At 35.8% G+C, this 22,067-nt stretch overlaps 1 protein-coding gene across 13 annotated transcripts in view; it reads right to left on the minus strand.

The window, feature by feature from the left end:
- IKZF2 (IKAROS family zinc finger 2) overlaps nt 1-22,067 on the minus strand; it is a 164,209-nt gene that overhangs the window by 30,172 nt on the left and 111,970 nt on the right. The window lies entirely within an intron of this gene.

The raw sequence follows: 22,067 nt of genomic DNA on the forward strand, positions 1-22,067 counted from the left end.
TAAACCTGTGTGTCTGAATTCTAAAATTCAAGAGGAAAAAGTTCTATTGATCCATTTCTCCTAAATTGCAAATTGTGCTGCTGTCTTTTAAGAGGACTACATGATGTTATTTCACATTAGAAAAAGCAACATAGAAATTAATCATCTCTACTAATAAAAGACAAATGGTTTGCCAGGGTGTTGACTGTGGGTGTCTATCTTTCCCAATTTCCACAGCATGACATTAAGTGACAAAAGGAATATGTTGTCAGAACACAGCTAAAGCCATTAAGTCATCTTCTTTTTCCCCCAGCTATAACTTTGAAACAACTGGAGAAAAGACAGAGGCAGGTGGACAGAAAGCAGTTGTTTTAGAGTTCTCACTTTCCTGACCTGATGAAGCAGGGCTCAATCTCATGGTAACAGTTTTTCACTGGCTCTTCTAAGCAACCATCTTCTTCACAAATAAAGACATGTTACTCCTGAATTCTGAGTTATAATACATGTAGATTTTTATTCTTAAAAATCAGCTTTACTGAGGTATAATTTACACAAAATAAAATCCACCCACTTTAAGTATACAATTCAAGGAGTTTGGAAGTATATTCAGTTGTGTAACCAGCACAATTAAACTATAAAACATGTCTGTCACTCCAAAAATTTCATCTTCCTCCTTAGCACCAAATCCCTTGGCAACCATTGATCTGCTTCTGTCACTACAGTTTTGCCTTTTTTCAGACTTCATATAAAACTGATTCATGCTGTATATAGTCTTTTGTGTATGGTTTCTTCCATTCAGCATAATGATTCTGAGATTCACCCATGCTACTGCATGTATCGGTAGTTTATTTCCTTGTGTGAATGTACCACAGTTTGTTTATCCATTCACTAATTTGGGCTGTGTCTAGTTTATGGCTATTAGGAATAAAGCTTCTACAAACATTTGCAAGCAAGTCTTTGCGCAGATTAATGTTTTCATTTCTCCTGGTTAAATACCTACAAGAGGGATTGCTGGGTCATATGGCAGGTATCTGATTGACTTTATAAGAAACCATTCATATGTTTTCCCAAAATGGCTGTATCACTGCATTTTCCACTACAAACATATTAGTTAATAACTGCTCTAACATCCATGCCTACACAGTATTGTTAGTTTTTCATTGTACCCATTCTAATAGGTAAGTAGTGATATTTTATGGTGCCTTTAATTTGTGTTGTTCTGTTGTCTCACAAGACTGATCTTTTCATGTGCCTATCTGACACTCATATATTTTCTTTGGTTTGCCACTGACACATTTTCTTTAAAGTATCTGTTCAAATCTTCTGCCACTTTTTTTTATTGTGTTTTTATTATCGAGTTGTAAGAGTTGTTGACATATTCAGGGTACAAGTCTTTTATTAGATATTGTATATGCTTTGCAGATATTTTCTCTAAATATGTGGCTTGCCTTTTATTGGAGTTTCTTATGAAAAGTTTTTTTGATTTTGATGAAGTACAATTTATCAATATTTTATTTTATGCTTTAGTTTTTAAATATTCTGAGAGAGAGAGAGAGAGAGAGAGAGAACGAGAGAACGAACAAGCAGGGGAGGGGAAGAGGGAGAGGGAGAGAGAGAATCCTAAGTGGGCTCCATGCTCATCCAGAGCTCAATGCTGGGCTTGATCTTAAGACCATGAGATCATAACCTGAGCCAAAATTAAAATTCAGATATTCAACTGACTGAGCTACCCAGGAGCCCCTATTTTTTTTTTTTTTTATCCAAAAGATCTTTCACTAACCAAATATCACAATAATTTGCTCTTCTGTTTTCTTCTAGAAGTTGCATTTTAACTCTTACATTTAGGTCTGTGACTCATTTCAACTTAATCTGCATATATATGCAAGGTAAAGCCTATGCCATTCTTTTTTTTTTTTTTTCTTTCTTAGTATTTATTTATTTTGAGATAGACAAAGTACAGAGGAGGAGCAGAAAGAGAGGTGGGGAGAGAGCAAGAATCCCAAACAGGCTCCGTGCTGTCAGTCCTTAACCAACTGAGGCACCCAGGTGCCCCACTATTCTTTTTAAAATACGGATATCCAAATGTTCTACCTCCATTTATAGAAAATATTATCTTTTCCTCCTTAAATTATCTTAATATCTTTGTTAAAAATCAATTGATCATATATTGGGAGTATATTTTTTGATTCTCTGTTCTATTTCATTCATCCCTATGTCTATCCATAAACCAAAAGAACAGATACTTATAGTGTTCAAATCAGGTAGTGTAAGTCACACACCTTTGCTTTTTCAAAATTATTTTGGCTGTTTTAGATCTTCTGCATTTCCAAACAAATTTTGGAATCAGTTTGTCAAATTCTACAAAAAGGCCTGCTGGGATATTGATTGGGATTGTATTAAACTGTTAGTCTTAATTTCAGGAGAATTAGTATTTTAACAGTATTGAATCATTTAAACCATGATCATACTACATCTTTCCATTTCTTTAGATCTTTTGTTTCCCTCAGCAATTTTTTTTCTTGCATAAAATTACATAAATTTATCTCTAAATATTTCATAATTTATGAATTTTATTTATTTTGGATGTTATAGTAAATGACATGGCTTTCTAAATTTCAGTTTCCAATTTTCCATTGCTAGCATATAGAAATAAATTTGATTACCTTATATTTATGTTGCTTCTTGCAATCTTAATGAAATCCCTCATTAGTTTTAATTTTGGGGGGATGAGTTCCTTGTTTTTCTTCTGTATAGGTGATTATATCATCTAAAACTAAACACAGGTTTACTTATTCCCATGCAATTTGCGTATCTTTACTTCTTTCTGTTGCCATACTAAATTAACAAGATTCCCAGCACAACGCTGAATAGAAGTAGAGAGAACAGACATTCTTGCCTTGTTCCTAAAAGGTGAACTTTCATTCATTAGTAGTATGATGTTAGCTCAAAGTTTTTCAAAAATAGCTTTTTACCATGTTGAGGAATTTCTTTGTGTTCTCTTGCTGAGAATTTTTTCTCATGAATAAATACTGTTATGTCAAATGCTTTTTCTGCATCTGTGAAGATGATTATTTGTTTTCTTGTCTTTTTTGTTGTTGTTAATATGGGGAATTACACTGATATTTTTCCACTGCTAAATCAACTTTGAATTCCTGGCATACACTCCAGTTGGTGGTGATAGGTTATCTTTTGTTCATGAGGGATATGACTATATAGTTTTCTTTTATTGCACTGTCTTTGGTTTTGGTGTCAGGGTAACGCTGAACTAATAATTTGTTTGGAAGCATTTTCCCCCCTTCTATTTTCTGGAAGAATTTGTGCCCTAATGTTTCCTTAAATTACTTCTTCCTTGAATGTTTGACAGAATTTCCAGGTGAAGTAATCTGGAGTTTTCTTTGTGGGAAGGTTTTTACCCATAGTTTCAATTCCTGGAATAAACACAAGGCTATTCATAAGTATTTCTTTTTGAGTGAGCATGGATAAATTTTATATTTCAAGGAATTTATTTCATCCACTTAAATTTACTGACATAACCTTTGCTCATAATATCCCTGTATTATACTTCCAATGGCTATAGGAGGTTTAGGGACATCCCAATTTCATATCTGATGCTGGTAAATTGAGTGTTGTGTTTTTGTACTGATTGATCTTGGCTAGAGGTTTATATATTTTATTGATCTTTTCACAGAATCAGACTTTGATTTCATTGATTTTTCTGTATCATTTCCTGTTTTTTCTTTCATTGATCTCTGCCTTTATTACTATTATTTCCTTCTTTTACACTCTCTAGATTTAATTTGCTTGTCTTTTGTAATTTCTTAAGGAAGCTTAATTAATTGATTTGTGACCTTTTTTCTTTTCTAATATAAACACATTTACCTTTAGTACCACTTCTATTCTCATCACATTCACATTTTCCTTTATATTCTGAACGTATATTTATAATAGCTGTTTTATCAACCTTGTCTGATAATTTCTCCATCTGGCATTTCTGGGTCTGTTTCTATTAACTGATTTTTCTACTGATTATTGGTAATATTTTCTGCCTTCAATGCATATCTGTTAATTTTTTAATGGCATTCTAGACGTTGTGAGTTTTACCTTAATAGATTCTAGATTTTGTTGCATTTCTTTAAGCTGTACCAGTCTGCCATTACGTTACTTGGAATCGGTTCAGTCTTTTTGATGTTTGCTTTTATGCTTCAAGGCAGTTCTAGAGCATGGTGAGTTACAAAGGCGATAAGCTTTTTGAGGATTTTACTCAGTGACCTATTACAGTCCTCCCACATTGGCCGGACAGCACGGACTATTCCTATTGCTGCATGAGCTCCAGGAATTGTTTGGCTTTCTGCTTTCTTCCATTCCTTTTCCCAGCTGCAAGTAGTTTTTTCATACACATAGGTAGATCACTATTAAGCCAAAGAGTCAAGGAGGACTCTGCAAAACTCCAGAGTTTTTTTCTGTGCAGTTTCCTCCTGATACACTGCCTGCTACTCCTGTATACTCTTAGACCATTGATCTTCCTGGATTCTAATGTGTCTCCTCAATTCAGCAAGACTGGCTCTGTTTGGGTTTCCTGTTCCTAAGCATGGCCTGGAAACTGCTTCAAGGAAGGAGGCTCAGATAATTAGAGGCCTCTCTACCTTTGTTTCTCTGGAACAAAGAATCTCTGGAATCCTAGTCCTGCAGTGCCCATTGTTCAATGTCTAAAAGTCATTTAATATATTTTTGCCTGGTATTCTAATTGTTCAGAGCAGGGGATAAATCTGGTTCCTAATATCTCATCATGTTTGAAACCAAAAGCTATATATGTAATTGTATTAAATACCAAGAAAGTCACACTAACCTTGTAAGTTTTGTTACCAATACAATTCAAGTAAGTGAAATGAAGTTTCTTATGTCTAAAATTCTATAATATGTTATAATAAATAATAGTATACAGTATAATAAAGATTCTAAGACAAAAGAGAGCAGGGTTACTGTTCCCAACTATCTCAAAAGTTAATATGTAGTCTTTGACATACTGTCCCTCAAAAAAATCCTACACTAACAAAAAGAGAACTATCAGTATAATTTGTCAGAGCTATAGATACAGATTACTGAACTGACCTGAGCAATAAATTATAAATTGAAGATGCAATAAAGAAAATTTGATAATCCTGACAACTTTTCAATTAGAAAAAAATTGCTAGTATTTTCTCCATCTGTCATTATAAGGAATTAGAACTAAATACCTGCCCCTGTACTAAAAACCCCATATACCTACCCAAAAGGAAGACCAAAGCAAACAGCCATAAATAATTTTGAAATAGGAATGTTTACCATAAATTCATAGGGTGTTATGAAGGTATATAGCACAATCAAGTCTTGTTCACTTATGTTTTCTTGAAATATGTCACTTCAAGAGTTATCCTAGTGAAACCTATAAAACAAATTACAATAGCACTAATACATGTGGTAAATGTTTTATTCTTTATATAGATGTATGTATGTTTACACATACAGAAACATGCAAAAAACCACATCTATATACAGAAAATATATTTACCATTTGTCATGATACATATAAAATCAGCAACAGCATTATGCATATATCACATTCATTTTCCTTCAATAAAATTAAAAGCACCCACTGTCCTATAAATATTTATAATGCAAAAAATGGGAACTTTTTAATGTGATTTTACCTGGCAATTGCTTACGGAATTACAAATTAATCTGAAGAAAGATGGGCACTGAAATATAATGCAACTTATCATTTTTTTCTGAGTATCCATAAGTTATACTTTGTCTGAAATTAGTTGTCTATTTTTATTGTATGAACCCTCTATATAAACAATTCTAATGTTCTTGATCCCTGTTGTTCTATTGCTGCCTCAAAAAAGATTTTGCCAATTCATATTCATGCTACTAGTGTACGAGAGAGCCATTTCACCATACTCTCAACCGGTACTCTGATTAAAACAGTAATTCTCTAATGTGCTAAGCCTGTGATCCTTAAATTATAATGGGACACTGAAGCAAACTCTTGGGAAGGATATTTTAAAGTAAGATAAGCACAGGATATTTAAAATTTTTGAGGGACATAATAATATTCAACATTCCTCAGACATGCAAACTACTTGCTCAGTTTCAACATATCACATTACATTCTTTTCAACGACGTCATATCTTTGTGAAGCTAGGTTTCAGGAGCTGTGGCAACACAAAGCAAGTACTGTGTGAAAATAAATGTGGAACAGCAAATGAGAGTGGAGGTATCCAATCTGATTCTAAGATGTGGGAAGTTGTTCAGTATCCAACAAGGAGCACAATCCCATCAGTAAAAAATTGTGGCTGTTCAAGAATGAAATAAAAATATTATCTTGTCTTTCAATTTATGTATATTATTTTTTCAATTAATTGACAAAACCTTTTTGATATCTGTTATGTGCCAACCACCATTCAAAGAGCTGGGGATACATTAATAAGACAGAGGAGGTCCACGATCTCACAGACCTTACCTTCAGATGACAGTGGGGAGAGACGGGCAACATGTACTTGAACCAAAAAACCAAGATAAGTACAGAATCTGATTCAAGCTCTATAAGACTTTAAGATAGAGACAGCAAGATCAAGAGTAACTAGGGGGATGCTCTAGGTAGGGTGCTTATGGAAGGTCACTTCAAGGAGATGCCATTGAAGCAAGTATCTCAAGGATAATGAGGCATCCATGCCAAGAACAGGGGAAAGAACCGAAGGGAGAGACTTCTAGGATCATCACTGCAAAATCCCAAGAGTATAATGGAATAAAGGAACCTAGGGTGGTAAAAAAACAGAGTGAGGGATAGAGTGGTATACAACTAGACAGAAAAGGTGAGAAGAACTTCCACTGGCCATGATAAGCAGTTTGATTTTATGAGAATGGAAGCCCATTAAAAGATTTTAAACAGAGAAATTACATGATTTAAACTGAGTTACTAAAGAGAATTCTGGCTGCTATATGGAGAACAGATTGGAAAGCAGGAGTATGTATGGTAGCTGAGATCACAGGCTTTGGGGTCAAGTAAAACACAGCTTATATCCCAGCTCTTCCTGAGTAAAAGTTGCAAAAAATATGCGTATGTGGTTTTAATGGCAGGATTTTTACTATATCAGAGCCCAAGTTTTTAAAAAGTACTCTCACAAATCTTTGAGATTTATAATTTATAATGCTATTAGATTTATTTTATTCTAAATTTCTATATGTCCTCAAACATTATGGAAATATTTATTTCAGTATGATATCCTTTAGTTTTGTTATATTGAGCACTTTGGTGTGTGGATGTGTGTATATGTGTTGTATGGTTAAAATCTAATCCAAACAGTATACACTGTTGGTAAAATATGAATAAAAAATTAGGTAAAAGTATAATAATAAACTTTACATAAAGAACCATACATATAATACTTAAAACTACAAATTGTGGGGATGTTAGGTAGCATCTCTCCTATTTATTTATTTACTCATTTATAAAAAATCTTGAGTATAGCTAAACCCAATGTTATATTAGTTTTAGATGTACAACATACTGATTCAGTTTCTTTATACATTATGCTATGCTCACCCTCTGTAGATTTAATTTTCCTTATCTGTAAAATAAGGCCCTTAAAATAGTGCTTTTTACAAGATAACAGCCCATTAAATATTAGCCATTAACTTTTTATTTTTGTAATGGACTGACATTTATCATTTACTAGGAAATACATATAATCACCACTGACCTCTACAAATCTTTAACTTTGTAGTTAACGCAAGAAGGTTCAACTGAAAGCACCCACAGATTCATTCATTCATCTGATACAGTATAAGGGAGGCACAGGCAAAACAGAGTAAGACCTCTTCTTGGAGATGCTGAATTTAGGATCTTTCATTTTTAAAATTTTATTTTAAGAGAGAGAGAGAGCAAGCAGGGGAGGGGTAGAGAGTGAGACAGAGGGAGACAGAAAACCAAGCTGACAAATCAGAGCCCGATGCAGGGCTCAAACTCATGAACCGTGAGATCATGACCTGAGTGGAAATCAAGAGTCAGATGCTTAACTGACTGAGCCACACAGGGGGCCCCTAGTATTCTTATCTATATACTTATTATCATAAGATTTCTGTACAAATTAAAGGGATTAATACTGTGTTACATTGATTTCTGATACTTTAAATAAAAATTTGGGGCACCTGGGTGGCTCAGTCGGTTAAGCGTCCGACTTCAGCTCAGCTCATGATCACACAGTTTGTGAGTTGACAACTCAGATCCTGGAGCCTGCTTCGGATTCTGTGTGTTTCTCTCTCTCTGCCCCTCCCCTGCTCTATCTCTCTCAAAAATAAACACTAAAAAAAATAAATAAAAATTTAATTATGTTCTAAATATATATGATTATAATGAATGATACTGGTTTTTATATGCCTCATTTGTAAGATTTTTTTTTTTTTTAACCATTTGGGAGTTTTCTTACAAGATTTGGCAAGACAGTACAGGCTGTGGATGAACAGGTTTCTTTGACTCACATACACGGATCAAGTAGGAAAATAAGAGAGGGTGGAGGTTAGCTTACCAAAAAAAAAAAAAAAAAAAAAAAATCCTTAAAAAAAACAAAATAAAAAAAAACAGTGTGATATGCCCTTTTGGACACTGAGTAATAAAGTTGGCATGCTGCCCTTCCACTTCTGCCATGAGTTCCAAGAGAACTAGGCCCACAGACTCAGGCATGTGAAAGAGAAAGTGTGAAATGGCCACAAATTCAGACTGTCCACACCAACATCCATGCAGGGTATACAACTGTGCTAGTCAACTTGGTAATGAGACCAATGTCTATAGAAGACTTAGAAGAATGAGAAATGGCTCCATGATTCTTGCCTATTTCTTTACAATTCCTGACAAGAGAAAAAGATAAGGAGGAAAGGTTCCAGCAGTAAACTGATCTAAACACTCCCTCACCCAACTTAAGTGCTATAGCACATGAGTATGTGTTATAGAAGACTTCTCTTTAATAATTCCTTCTAGAAATAAGTGTTTGAAATTTAAAGAAGCATGACAACTGCTATTTGAAAAAAGATAAGGTCATATATGCTATTAAAAAATTTAATTTCACACACACAAAAAATTTAATTTCTGGGGCACCTGGGTGGCTCAGTTGGTTAAGCATCTGACTTCAGCTCAGGTCATGCATGATCTCACAGTTTGTGGGTTCAAGCCCTGCGGTGGGCTCTGTGCTGACAGCTCAGAGCCTGGAGCCTGCTTCGGATTCTGTGTTTCCCTTGCTCTGTACCCCTTCCCAGCTTGCGCTCTCTCTCTCAAAAATAAACATTTAAAAATATTTCAAAAAGTTTAATTTCTGAGGGATGTATAAGGTAGAGTATATAATGATTATTGGTCTGGAAAAGAAAAGTGTTCTACTTACTGGATAGAAATCACATGGATTGTCTTACCAGCTAGCTTGACTGAAAGTGGCTTTTCTCTCCTGATCATATTTCAATGGGCAGTGCCTTAAGGGTGTGTTTCAGAGTCAGAATGAAAATACTAATCCCATTCCCTCTCTCCAGTGTTTATTGCAAAGCATACAGAGAGGTACCATGGGCATCATTATCAGGACTTGGGTGAAATCAGCACAGCACAGTTATGCAAATCATGTGTGCAACTGACACTGCTTGTGTACTATCAGTGTAATCCACCTCTATCAAGCACCTCCAGGAAGGAAAGGGGGGTGGAGGGTGGGGAAAGTTCACACTTGGGAGATCACCCAGAAAGTGGGCCAGGTGCCAAGTTTACAATCAGGTGAAAACAGTTCCTTCTCACGGGAAGTCTGCAGGACAAATTATACTATGCTTAATGCACCATCACTATTATGAATGAGCCACACTGGATTCAATTTCTGAATAATTTAATCCAATATGTCTATCATTATACTAGGCCATGGGTTAGTAATTTTTAAATGTGTCTCTTTGGCAAATCTGGTAGAAAAGTCATGATAATCTAGTTTCAAAATAACATCAATATGAAAATAACTGATAATGATACTCTTTTAGCCAAGTACCTAATTTTCAGACATTTTTTACTCTTCACTCATTTCACAAATAATCAAATTGTTAATATTCAAAGGTCTATACTTCAAAAGCTGAAATAATACTGAAGCAAACATTGAAGGAATGGGGGGAAAAGGTAGAAAACAAAAGGAGACACGAGAGGGAAAGATAATTTAATACAACAAGATGGATCGTGATTACAAAAAGCAATATGCACTTTAGAATCCCTTCTAGTTTATGGAGTTCCTGATCAGTCAGTAATTAAAGGAGATGATGTGCCTGTGACAGTGAATCCTGTAGCAAGAAATGACAATATATTTGAAGGCATTTCATTCTTAGGATGAATTAATAGACTGTCCCATGTGAAAAGACTTAAAACTAGAGTATTTGACCTTAAATTGTTTCTTTAATAATATGGACAAAAGTTAGTTCTCTCTCTCCAAGTCAGATACTGCTTTTGAGCTTTATTTTAAACAAATCTGAAGATGAAGAGCTATCTCTTCTTATCAGTTTCTCTGAGAGCATGCCATTTATACCTTAAAAATACCACTTGGTTGGTTGAACATTCTACTAAAGGTAAATGTTCAAATATATTCAAAAGCAGGCTGAGTCATGATATTTTATAGGTATTTTCTCATAATAGTTAAAAGCACAGCTGAACAAAACAGAAATTAGAGTTAAAAATAATGGAAAACATGTAAATGAGTTTATAGCAGTACAGTATATAACTGATAATGTTTAAAAAAATCAGTATTGGGAACTAATTACAACTATTTAATACTTACGAGCTGTTTTTATAGACAGAATATAGACCTTGGGATTCCAGGGTCTCAAAAAAATAAAAAGGCAGTCCTTATATAACAGAGTTAGAAAAAAAAAAGTACAGTGAGGGGAAGTTATTGTTTTAACAGATGGATATTTATATGGTACATCTGGTCCAGCTGCTTTTTATAGGACAAAATAGTTTTAAACTGACAATTCGACATAAAGCACAAAGTTCTTAGGCTAAAAACTGTCAAACACTGAATAATAGGCTACAAAGTAATATTGTAAAAATCAGCCTTCCTAAGGTGTTTGGAAATAAACTAGAGAACTGTTCAGAATGACCGTAAGTAAAAGGTGCAGACTTCAAGGCTCTGGAGGTCTCTTCAAACAGTTAGAACTCCAGGGTTATGTTATATCACATAACCTAATTTTACAAAGTACTTATTCTTAGATGATATATCTGAATAAAGAATTATACAATAACTATTGGCCTAATTGAAAGCTAAGGTTTTCCTTAAAATACTATAGCAAGTCTTATTGAAAACTCAAAGGACTTATTTTTGAAAAATAAAATGAACAAAAAAATCAAATAATTCCTACACTGATCTGCTTACTCAATTATATTTTAATAAATCTCTGAACAATTCTTTAGTGTTATAACAAACAAGCATCTTCAAAATATGAATGGTAAGGAATATTTACTTGGCTTTTTTAGAGTACAATAGATTTCCTTGGGACACTAGGATTTTTAATTTTCATATGTTTTAAAAGATTTCATTTTTTAAGCAATAAATGATTTTTGTTAAGAATCCTTTCCTACTTACTTTTTCCTCCTTACAATTTATAATGCATATATACTATACAAGTTTCCATATATTAAAAATACATAATCTTCTATTCTGTGTTTAATATTTAATTTGGACACAGCATTAGAGTATGAGAGACATGTACCTGAAATGGCAATTAGAAAAAAAATATGCAATTCTAGTTCCTCCTAGAGTTAAAAAAAAATAAGTATGCTAAGTATTATTTTGATTAATAGGGGTCCAAGACTTAATTGAAACACTATTTCCCCAGTGTATTGGGTATAATAAAGACAATTAAAAGGAGCAATATATAACGTAAGTAGCACACTAATCAAATTTCTAGGAATGAAAGGACTATAATTACTTGTTAAACTAAAAATCTAAAAGAGAAAACTAATAAAAATCATTTTTGTAACAGGAGTACTGACTCACTGATTCCTCATGAAAAACTCCCATAAAAATGTAATAAATTTTTATAAGGCAAATTAGATAATTTGTGTGGTAAATCTTAAGATTAATGGATGGAGTTTTAAATATAAACGAGTATCTTTTATTTTCCTGTACTCTTATATAAAGAAGTGTAGATATTTTATCACTGGGCTAAAAATTTGACTGTAATCTTCAGCTGGTATACTGTTAATGATATATTCCAATTCTTTATTTCTTCTTCTTCCCCTCTCTTCCTACTCCCTCTTAGAATATCATTTAAATTCCACATGTAAAAAGATGTGTTTTTTTTTTCCTTTTTCAGCCAGTCATCTTGTTTTGAGTGTGACAAAAAGCAAAAGAAATAAGGGTGTAATTGATAGATGTTTGAATTTAGCTAACATTGCAATAAATAAAGCAATTCTAATAAAATATCCAGCATCAAGTAGATCAGCTCTAAATAACTCATAAGTGAAGATACTTTTAAAAAAACAAAACCTCAAACACTGATGATTATTGTACAAGCATTTTTTCTGAATGGAGAGTATTTCAGAAAAAGGATACAGCATTGTCATAACCAAAGTAAGAAAGTTTTGATTTCTTCTCTTATAATCTTAAGAAGTGGGGAATAGGGGCGCCTGGGTGGCGCAGTCGGTTAAGCGTCCGACTTCAGCCAGGTCACGATCTCGCGGTCCGTGAGTTCGAGCCCCGCGTTGGGCTCTGGGCTGATGGCTCAGAGCCTGGAGCCTGTTTCCGATTCTGTGTCTCCCTCTCTCTGACCCTCCCCCGTTCATGCTCTGTCTCTCTCTGTCCCAAAAATAAATAAACGTTGAAAAAAAAAAATTAAAAAAAAAAAAAAAAAAAAAAGAAGTGGGGAATAAAATACGGGAGTTATTCTACTGAAAAAATAATATCATGTTAATCTGATATATTTCCATAAATAATAAAATTACACTATTCAAAAATTATTGTTAGAAAACAAACTTTTCCATGTCAAATACTAGTAAACACTACCAAAGTATTATTGTTCTTTAGGGGGTTCTGATTTATTAATTATTTATAAAACTTGATATCCTTTCACTTTTAAAAATATGTTATCAATGACTGTAATCAAAATTTAAGGCATGCAATTAAATCAAGTAACCAGGGTTTTGTAACCTTAAACCCATTTTCTATTCCAGTGTAAAAAATATTTTAGGTACTAATTAGCAAAGGTGAGGGAGGAAAAATTCAATATTGTGTTATAATTTTACTGGTGTTCAGCAATACAGTAGAAAGAGTTTTATAAAAAATACTTTTTTTTTCTAAGTTTATTTACTGTGAGACAGAACAAGCGTCCACCAGCATAGGAGGGGCAGAGAAAGAAGGGGAGGGAGGGAGAGAGAGAGGGAAAGGGAGAAGGAGAGGGAGAGGGAGAGAAAGGAAGGAAGGAAGGAAGGAAATAAAGAAAGAAAGAAAAAGAATGAATCCCAAGCAGGCTCAACACTGTGCACAGCCAGATGCAGGGCTTGAACCTACAAACCATGAAATCATGACCTGAGCCAAAATCCAGAGTTGGACACTTAACCCACTGAGCCACCCAAGCGTCCCTAAAAAATACTCTTAAGTGGGAATGTGTTTTAAGTAAACTTCTGCATATCTGGACCTAAGAGTACAAAATAAGAAAATGTCTACATCAAGGCTCTTTTTTTTTTTTTTTAATATTGTGTTTTATTTAACTTTTTATTTATTTTGAGAGAGAGAGAGCAAGCATGTGCGTGAGCGGGGGAAGAGCAGAGTGCGGAGAGAGAGAAAATCCCAAGCAGGCTCCACAATGTCAGTGTGAAGCCCGATGTGGGGCTCAGACTCACACGAATGGTGAGATCATGACCTGAGCCAAAACCAAGAGCTGGACACTTAACCAACTAAGCCACCCAAAGCTACCTCTTAAATATAGGTTAGCACAGGGCGCCTGGGTGGCTCAGTCGGTTAAGCGTCCGACTTCGGCTCAGGTCATGATCTCATGGTCCGTGAGTTCGAGCCCTGCGTCGGGCTCTGTGCTGACAGCTCAGAGCCTGGAGCCTGTTTCAGATTCTGTGTCTCCCTCTCTCTGACACTCCCCGTTCATGCTCTGTCTCTCTCTGTCTCAAAAATAAATAAACGTTAAAAAAATTTTTTAAAAATATATAGGTTAGCAGATAGTTGCAGAGAAGTAATAGTGGTGCTATGAAGGTTTGTGAAAACAAATCCTACTCAATTTTATATAAATCTATTTTAAAGTTAAACCACAGCAAACTGTAAGAAAAAAACAGTGGGGAGTAGGGACTAGTCTTTTACCCTTTAAGATTTGGCTGTAATGAATGATCAGCAGCCAACTTCTGGGAGAGAAGATAACACACTGTATTTAGTTAGCATCATATAATATTGGGAGCATAGGGAGATTTAAAGATCAAATTAAGCGATTTGATGCAGTCATATGGCTAATTTGCAATAAGCCATTCTAAACCCAGATATTTTGACCTCTAGATAGTTAGTATTTTTTTCTTTATCATTTGGAATTAATAAAGTTTTATAGAATAAATATATAGGGCTGTATTATTTATCCCAGAACATAAAGTATAGATTTTGGAGTTTGACTACCTTGGTATGAATCTAGGCTCTGTATGACCTCTCTGAGCATCAGTCCCTCATCTGTAAAATAAGAATAATAACAGCAAAAAGCTCTCTTGACCAACTGCCTCTCTCTAAAGCACTGAATTCCTGGAGCTCGTAGGCCCTTTGTATGCCCAAGTAAACACTCCAGTGGTTGAACTAGTCACTGAGTCCTTATGATTCTAGCCAAATCTATTTATGCCAGCTGAACCTGTTATTATGATTACATAAATTATTTAAATTTCCATATTTCAAGAAAATAAATACAAAACTAAAGTTGTTTCTGAAAACTAACTTTGCCACTCCGGAGAGATTCAATAAAGGTGAGTTGACTTAAAAAATACTAAAGAATTGTAGATGGGCAATGATACTCCTAAAAAATAGTGAGAAATCTTAAAAATTTAGCTGTTGCATAACAAGGGTGTTTAAGTTCTTAAAGACACTGAAAAAAGGGTCGCCTGGGTGGCTCAGTCAGTTAAGCAGCCAACGTTCATGATCTCATGGTTTGTGGGTTTGGGCCCTCCATGAAGCTCTGTGCTGACAGCTCAGAGCCTGGAGCCTGTTTTGGGTTCTGTGTGTGTCTCTGTCTGACTGCTGCCCCGCCCCCACCCACCCCCCAACTTGTAGTCTGCCCCTCTCTCTCTCTCTATCCCAAAAATAAATAAACATTAAAAGAGTATTATTAAAAACAAAAGACACTGAAAATGGAATTAGAGATGATGCATTATGACTGTGGTTTAGGACAGAAAACTGACATGGAATTCCAAAACCAAATTCCTCACTGAAAGAAAAGGGACAGGCCTTATATCAAGAGGTAAATGATTACATAGATTATATATTTTTTAAATGTAAGGACTTTTATCAAAAGAATTTCTCATGTTACTAGATTTACTGCTGTTAATTGATAAAATGCCTGGCTTTGCTCATGTCAGATAAAAGGGCTTTAATTAAAGCAATAATCCTTGGGAAGTGCTTCGTACAGTGCCTAATATCTAGGAAGGTCTCAAGAAATTCCATATATTATCTGGTAAGTAATTACTGGGACTAAACAATCAAAACCAAGATACTACCTGGTGTCCTCTACAGTATGCAAGTAGAGTTCCAAATAGGAAAGGGACAACAGAGATTGAATGTATGTTGTATTCTCTATATATTTTTCCTGAGTGTTTTTTTTTTTTTTTTTTATTTAACATATAAGTGTACATCAATATCAGGCTCTTTGTTACCAAACTAGTAGATGTGAAAATTTTCAAATCTAAAATACAGGAACCAAAGATGCAATATTAATATTATAGAACACAGTAACTAAAACAATGGACAGTCATTACCCAAAGTGGGGGGAGTAGGAGGAACCAAAATACTTTGTACTAATTATATTCATAAAAAACAGAAATTAATATTAAAATCATTATATTATGTTTAATACCCTATACTGATCATTTTAAGCACTGGTTCCTAAATTTTAGTCAATCTCTGGCCTGTTCTGTTTCACCTTCATAGCCATTTTCACCCTTCTTTGCTCCTGCAGAAAGCTAATTCCTATTGGCTTCATCAGTAGGCTCCTTTGTTCTCTGGCTTCTGGTTGGGTTCAGTTAATGTAAGGCATCATCAAGAGACTGGAGGGTAGAGAAAGTGAGATCAAGGTGTTTATTTCTCAGTCACAGGTAAGTGGGGGGTACATTCCTCTACTGAACGTCAGTGTTCAAGACCCATCTCCTACCTCTCTTAATTCTAGTGATCCCTTGATCCCAATGTCCCTCCAGACATAGGGCTGCTAATGGCTTCTTACTATTGCTAGCCTCAGAGTGCTTCAACAATCTTTTGTTGGTTTCCTTTATGACTCACTATTCTCTTGTTAATGTTATCATGAATGTCTCCAAATTTCCCCCCATATGAGTGTCTCATTGCTCCTGTCATGGCCTTGATGGATCCTTACTAGTAGGAGTGGCCCAAGGCTTCAAAGAGTCAAAATGGCATTTTGGCATTAACTTGCTCATATTTGTTATTTTTTCTATATATATATTTTTTTAACGTTTATTTATTTTTGAGACAGAGACAGAGCATGAACGGGGGAGGGGCAGAGAGAGAGGGAGACACAGAATCGGAAGCAGGCTCCAGGCTCTGGGCCATCAGCCCAGAGCCCGACGCGGGGCTCGAACTCATGGACTGTGAGATCGTGACCTGAGCTGAAGTCGGACGCTTAACCGACTGAGCCACCCAGGCGCCCCTAACTTGCTCATATTTGAAGAGAACAGAAAGGCCTCCTTAATGGGACGCTGATGGGATACTACTATTTCTAGGCATTTGTTGGCAATGTGACTACTTAAATTATCACTGCTGGTAGCGTGTAGCCTTTACTTGCTGAAGTGACAATGGTGGTGTTTAGAGTGAAGACTGGTGTGTGATATGGCTATTTCTGATGGCCCTAAGGATTTATACAAAGAAGAAAGGACAGTTTGAAGGCCTTGAATGATCACTTCATGTTAGAGCACAAGTGGAATATCAAAGTCCTCTGTTGACTTTAAGAGTCCTTATTTACTTAAGCCTCAGGACAAATAAGGCTACAAACCAACTCCAGAATCTGACTTGAATAGTTATGGAATTGCTGTAGTAAATAAAATGGGCAATACCAATACAACTTGGTCTTGGTAATGGACTAGTGAAACATGGGATGGTACTATCTGATCAAATACTAAGGCTCAGAATGTTGAACCCCCAAACACTCCCAAACCATCCTTGCTGGAAGACACAATCCTCACTTCCCACACTGCCTTCTAAGGAAACCAATGTTCCTATAAATCAGCTATCCCATAGTAAGGGACTTTCAATTGCTTTAGCGGAGGCAAGAACCCAATCAGAGAATGGCAATTCTTTTAAGGACTCATTCCTATTACCTCTCATTGCCCCTCGTCTCATAGTAAGTTAGATCCTAATATAACTAAAATCAAGGCTTGATCCAGGTGACAGCCTATACACTGAAAGAACTGCAAAACTACCAATTTGTATCAACAGGAGTCCAGTTAGCATGTAAGGGAATGAATTGATACTAAAGGTTTTATATCAAGAAGATGAACCAAAATGCTAGATTATCTAGGGCCAAATTTATCAAATATATGTATTCACCTGGGATTTGGGACTTAATACATTGCCTTGAGCAAGTGGGAGTGACTAGTTAATTGAATTCTTGATTCAATGATGGTTTGTTTGTAAAAAGTTGAAATGCCACAATTTTCTTGGCATAGCAAAGAGAAAGAAGAACAAAAGCTCAAGTAAGTAAGAATAATGGAAAAGATCAATTATGAACCATCCTGTTCAGTGTGCTGCTAACATACTTCTGAAAGCACGCGTGGAGCATTCCCTTCACCAAAGAACTACTCTGGTAAGGAAAGAAGCCACATGCTTCAAAAGCTCATGGTAACCGGGGGAGCCTGGGTGGCTCAGTTGGTTGATCATCCAACTTCGGCTCAGGTCACGATCTCATGGTTCATGAGTTCGAGCCCAGTGTTGGGCTCTGTGCTGACAGCTCAGACCCTAGAGCCTGCTTTGGATTCTGTGTCTCCCTCTCTCTCTGCCCCTTCCCTGCTCGTGCTCTGTCTCTATCTCTTTAAAACAAAAAAAAGCTTATGTTAACTGTCTTCCCTTGGCTGGGGAGAACAATGATAGATATTGCAAATAGAACTGAGCTCCCTGATTTAAATGTATGTGTGACCTCAGAGTGGTCTAGGCTCTATGTTAGGAACAAATATCAGGAAGGTGCAATTACCTTAACAAACCATAGGGATGGGGTGATAATCATGATGTTTTGTGCCATAGGGTCCTAGGGCAATGGCTAATCAATTATGGAGTCCCCAAGAATGAAATAAATGGTTAGACTACCAAGCTGCTAACCAACTTATGCAGAAAATGTCTAGGTCTTATGGGCAAAAACTGAACTTGCACAGCCATGGTGGGATTCATGATCTCTTATCCAGTGCCTAGATCTAAGCCTATTGTATTCATAGCCCAAAGTCACATAATTAGATGAAGATAGTCCCTTTTGGAAAAGATCCTGAAACCTGGCCATGGATATATGCTATGAATCTTCTAAGTCATTCCAGAATCACCATGGCCATTTATGATGGTGACTATGCACTAGGAAGAGGGAAATAACAAGTCTTACCACATATTATCAGTTAATGCTATTAGAAATAGCTCTGAGCTGACATTAATCTCTAGAACTCCAAATGCCATTATGGTCCACCAGTTCAAAGCGGGGTGCATATGGAGGTCAAAATAAATATGTAGACTTTACCCAAGTCCATCTTACAGTATTGTGAGAAAAAATAAATTAAGCAATAGGAAGAACTGTGTTTTTTTTTTTAAGTTTATTCATTTATTTTGAGAGAGAAATCAGGGAGGGGGCAGAAAAAGAGGGGGAGAGAATAAGAATTGCAAGCAGGCTCCACACTGCCAGCACAGAGCCCAAGTGTAGGGCTCAAATTCACGAACTGTGAGATCATGAGCCAAAATCCAGAGTCAGACACAACCAATTGAGCCACTCAGAAGCCCCATGCAATGGACAGGATTCTTATGTTGGTTCCCTGACCCAGGGCTATTACCAAAAGCTGAGAACAATGCTGTATGGTGCAAATATGAGTCACACGTGTAATTTCAAATTTTCTAGTGGCCACATTTTAAAAAGTTGGTATTAATTTTAAAAGACTTTATTTAGGGGCGCCTGGGTGGCGCAGTCGGTTAAGCGTCCGACTTCAGCCAGGTCACGATCTCGCGGTCCGTGAGTTCGAGCCCCGCGTCGGGCTCTGGGCTGATGGCTCAGAGCCTGGAGCCTGTTTCCGATTCTGTGTCTCCCTCTCTCTCTGCCCCTCCCCTGTTCATGCTCTGTCTCTCTCTGTCCCAAAAATAAATAAACGTTGAAAAAAAAATTAAAAAAAAAAAAAGACTTTATTTAATCAAAAAATCATTTCAACGTTTCATCATCATTTGCCCGCAAGACCTAGACAACCATATTTAGGTGCTTAACAGCCACAAGTAGCTGGTGGATACCATATTGGAGATCATAGCCTTAGACTTATATCTCTCCCAAGACAGTAAACTAAAACTGAAAGATGTTGGGTGGGGATTCCTACACACACTCATTTATACTGTTTATTGGGCTAATGATGGTTATACTGTAAGATGGTTCTGTGGATAAATGTAGACTTAATCACATCAAGAGCCAACTACAGATGCAGTTCTAGCTGTAATACCTTTATTGGCGCATATTAACATAGCCCCTGATACCAGGTATGGAGGTAGTGACTTAACAATTTCTTTGAAAAATAATTCCTTATCAACAAAGATAATCTGAAGCAATGTGCCTTCACATTGCAGGGACAGCATACTTTTATTATCTTAGCTTCAGGCTAGGTCAACTCTCCTCTTTGCTATAATACAGTGCAAAGAAATCTTGTTCATCTTGACATCCCACAGAACATCAAGTTGGAACATTACATTCATGGTACTGACTGGACATGGTGAGCAGGAAGTAGTAAATACCTGAGATGCCTCAGTAAGATATATGCTAGAGAATAGGAGATAATTGCCACAGAAAGCTCAGAGACTAGCAGCATTAGTGAAATGTTATGGGTTTAGTGGTCTACACAAATTGAATTTGATCCTCTGTAATAAATGCAAATGGCTGCACTTTGCACCTGTCATCATGAAGAAGGAGGCATGTTTGGGTATATTGTTCTGATGTATGTGCTAGGTACCCAAAGGAAGAATGTTTCCACCATGGATCAGAGCTCTGAGTCAGTCATATTGGACTACTCCCTGGCTATTTGGGGGCATCTCAAGCTGCTAAAGTAACAGGGAGAGAAGTGGACTATTGGTTGGTAACTTTTCCAGATTACCAAGATGATTTGGGGGTGTTGCTATGTTTGGAACTCAGGAGATTCAATGGGGCACCTCTTTTAAAAAAATGTGCCCAATAATCCTGGTTACTGGAAAACTGCAGTAGTCCCAGGAAAACAGGACCATCAAATACTCAGTATTTGTAGAAATTAAGATTTGGGTCATTCATCAGATAAAGAATCCTGTCTAGCCCAGGTGCTACAAAACAGGGTAAGCTTAAGGGGAAGGTGGAATTGGTAGTAGAATAAGAAAGCTATAATGATCAATTTGAACTTTCTGAACAATTAGAGAAGCATGGACTTTAGCAGCTATGTTTTACACTGTATCTATTATTTAAAAAATGGCAATATTTTAGGTTACAGTTGGAAGTATAACTGAATTCATGTCACCCATTGATGAGGCACTAGCTGGATGACACCCCCCCTCATTACTCCATTAAGCTCTCCTTATTAGCCACTTTGAGTCTGTTTATATATCTACAAAATCATGACTTTGTATACCAATTTGTAAAATCAGTATGATTGCCACTATGGGTCCATGTCTTTATTTTTTTTGAACCTCAAAGAGGCAATATATTTATTTACAGAATATAAGATTTCACAGAAACAGCTTCACTTTACACACACACAATTTATAATTACACAGAACCATGTAAGAAATGTCATGTCTGGCCTGGTAAAAGCCAATGGGAATGGCCTACTTTTGGAGTGACACCTTTTTCATCCCTCACTTCATTAGGCACCAGTCAGGAACCCCTAGATGAGTCATGACTAATTTGCAAAAAGATGCTGATTGAAACTGCCCAGCTCAATAGAAACAAAAACCAAAGTGTCTTCTCAAACACCACCCACAGGGATGGATGTGTTAAAAGAACAAAAAGGATATCAGGGCAACACAAATTAAGGTGAGTATTGAAATCCTTCTTGAGCGCTGAAGGCATTAAACCTTCTAAGGATAATATAGCAATCCCAGGTAAAGTAACATGTGTACATTAAACCATGATTATTAAAAGCAACACAATTTTGTTAAGAATGAAATAGATGCTTAAAGTTGTATTTTTGCTTCAACTTCATGTAACAGCTAATGTTCATGCAAAGCTATGTTTTATATAATCTGTGGTTAGCTCAGTAATACTTTAATAAGCCAGAGTACATGGCTAGCTAAAGGAACTTACTGTCACATCTTAAGAACATTCTTTCAATAAAGAATAATTTTTATAATAAAGATGTAATTTTCATAGCATAATTTAAAATATAAAATGTCATGGTTAGAAATAAGGGAATTGCTATGAGTCAGGGAGGCAAGTAACTATATATACTTAAAATATTTTGTTTTAATGTTTGAATTAATTTCATTTTTCTACAACTGCTCCACATTGACAAGTTAATATCTAAATTAGTTTTATACATTTCACATTCATGTTAAAAAATAAAGCCTTAAGGATTAATAGGAAAAAATGTAAAAATAGATAATACAAGTATTACCTCACAATCCACAGCACTCTCTAATACAATTTGTCAATGTAGATGAAA

This window comes from Puma concolor, chromosome C1 (assembly GCF_028749965.1).
Source record: "Puma concolor isolate L17-30 chromosome C1, mPumCon1.1.hap2, whole genome shotgun sequence".
Taxonomy (NCBI): domain Eukaryota; kingdom Metazoa; phylum Chordata; class Mammalia; order Carnivora; family Felidae; genus Puma; species Puma concolor.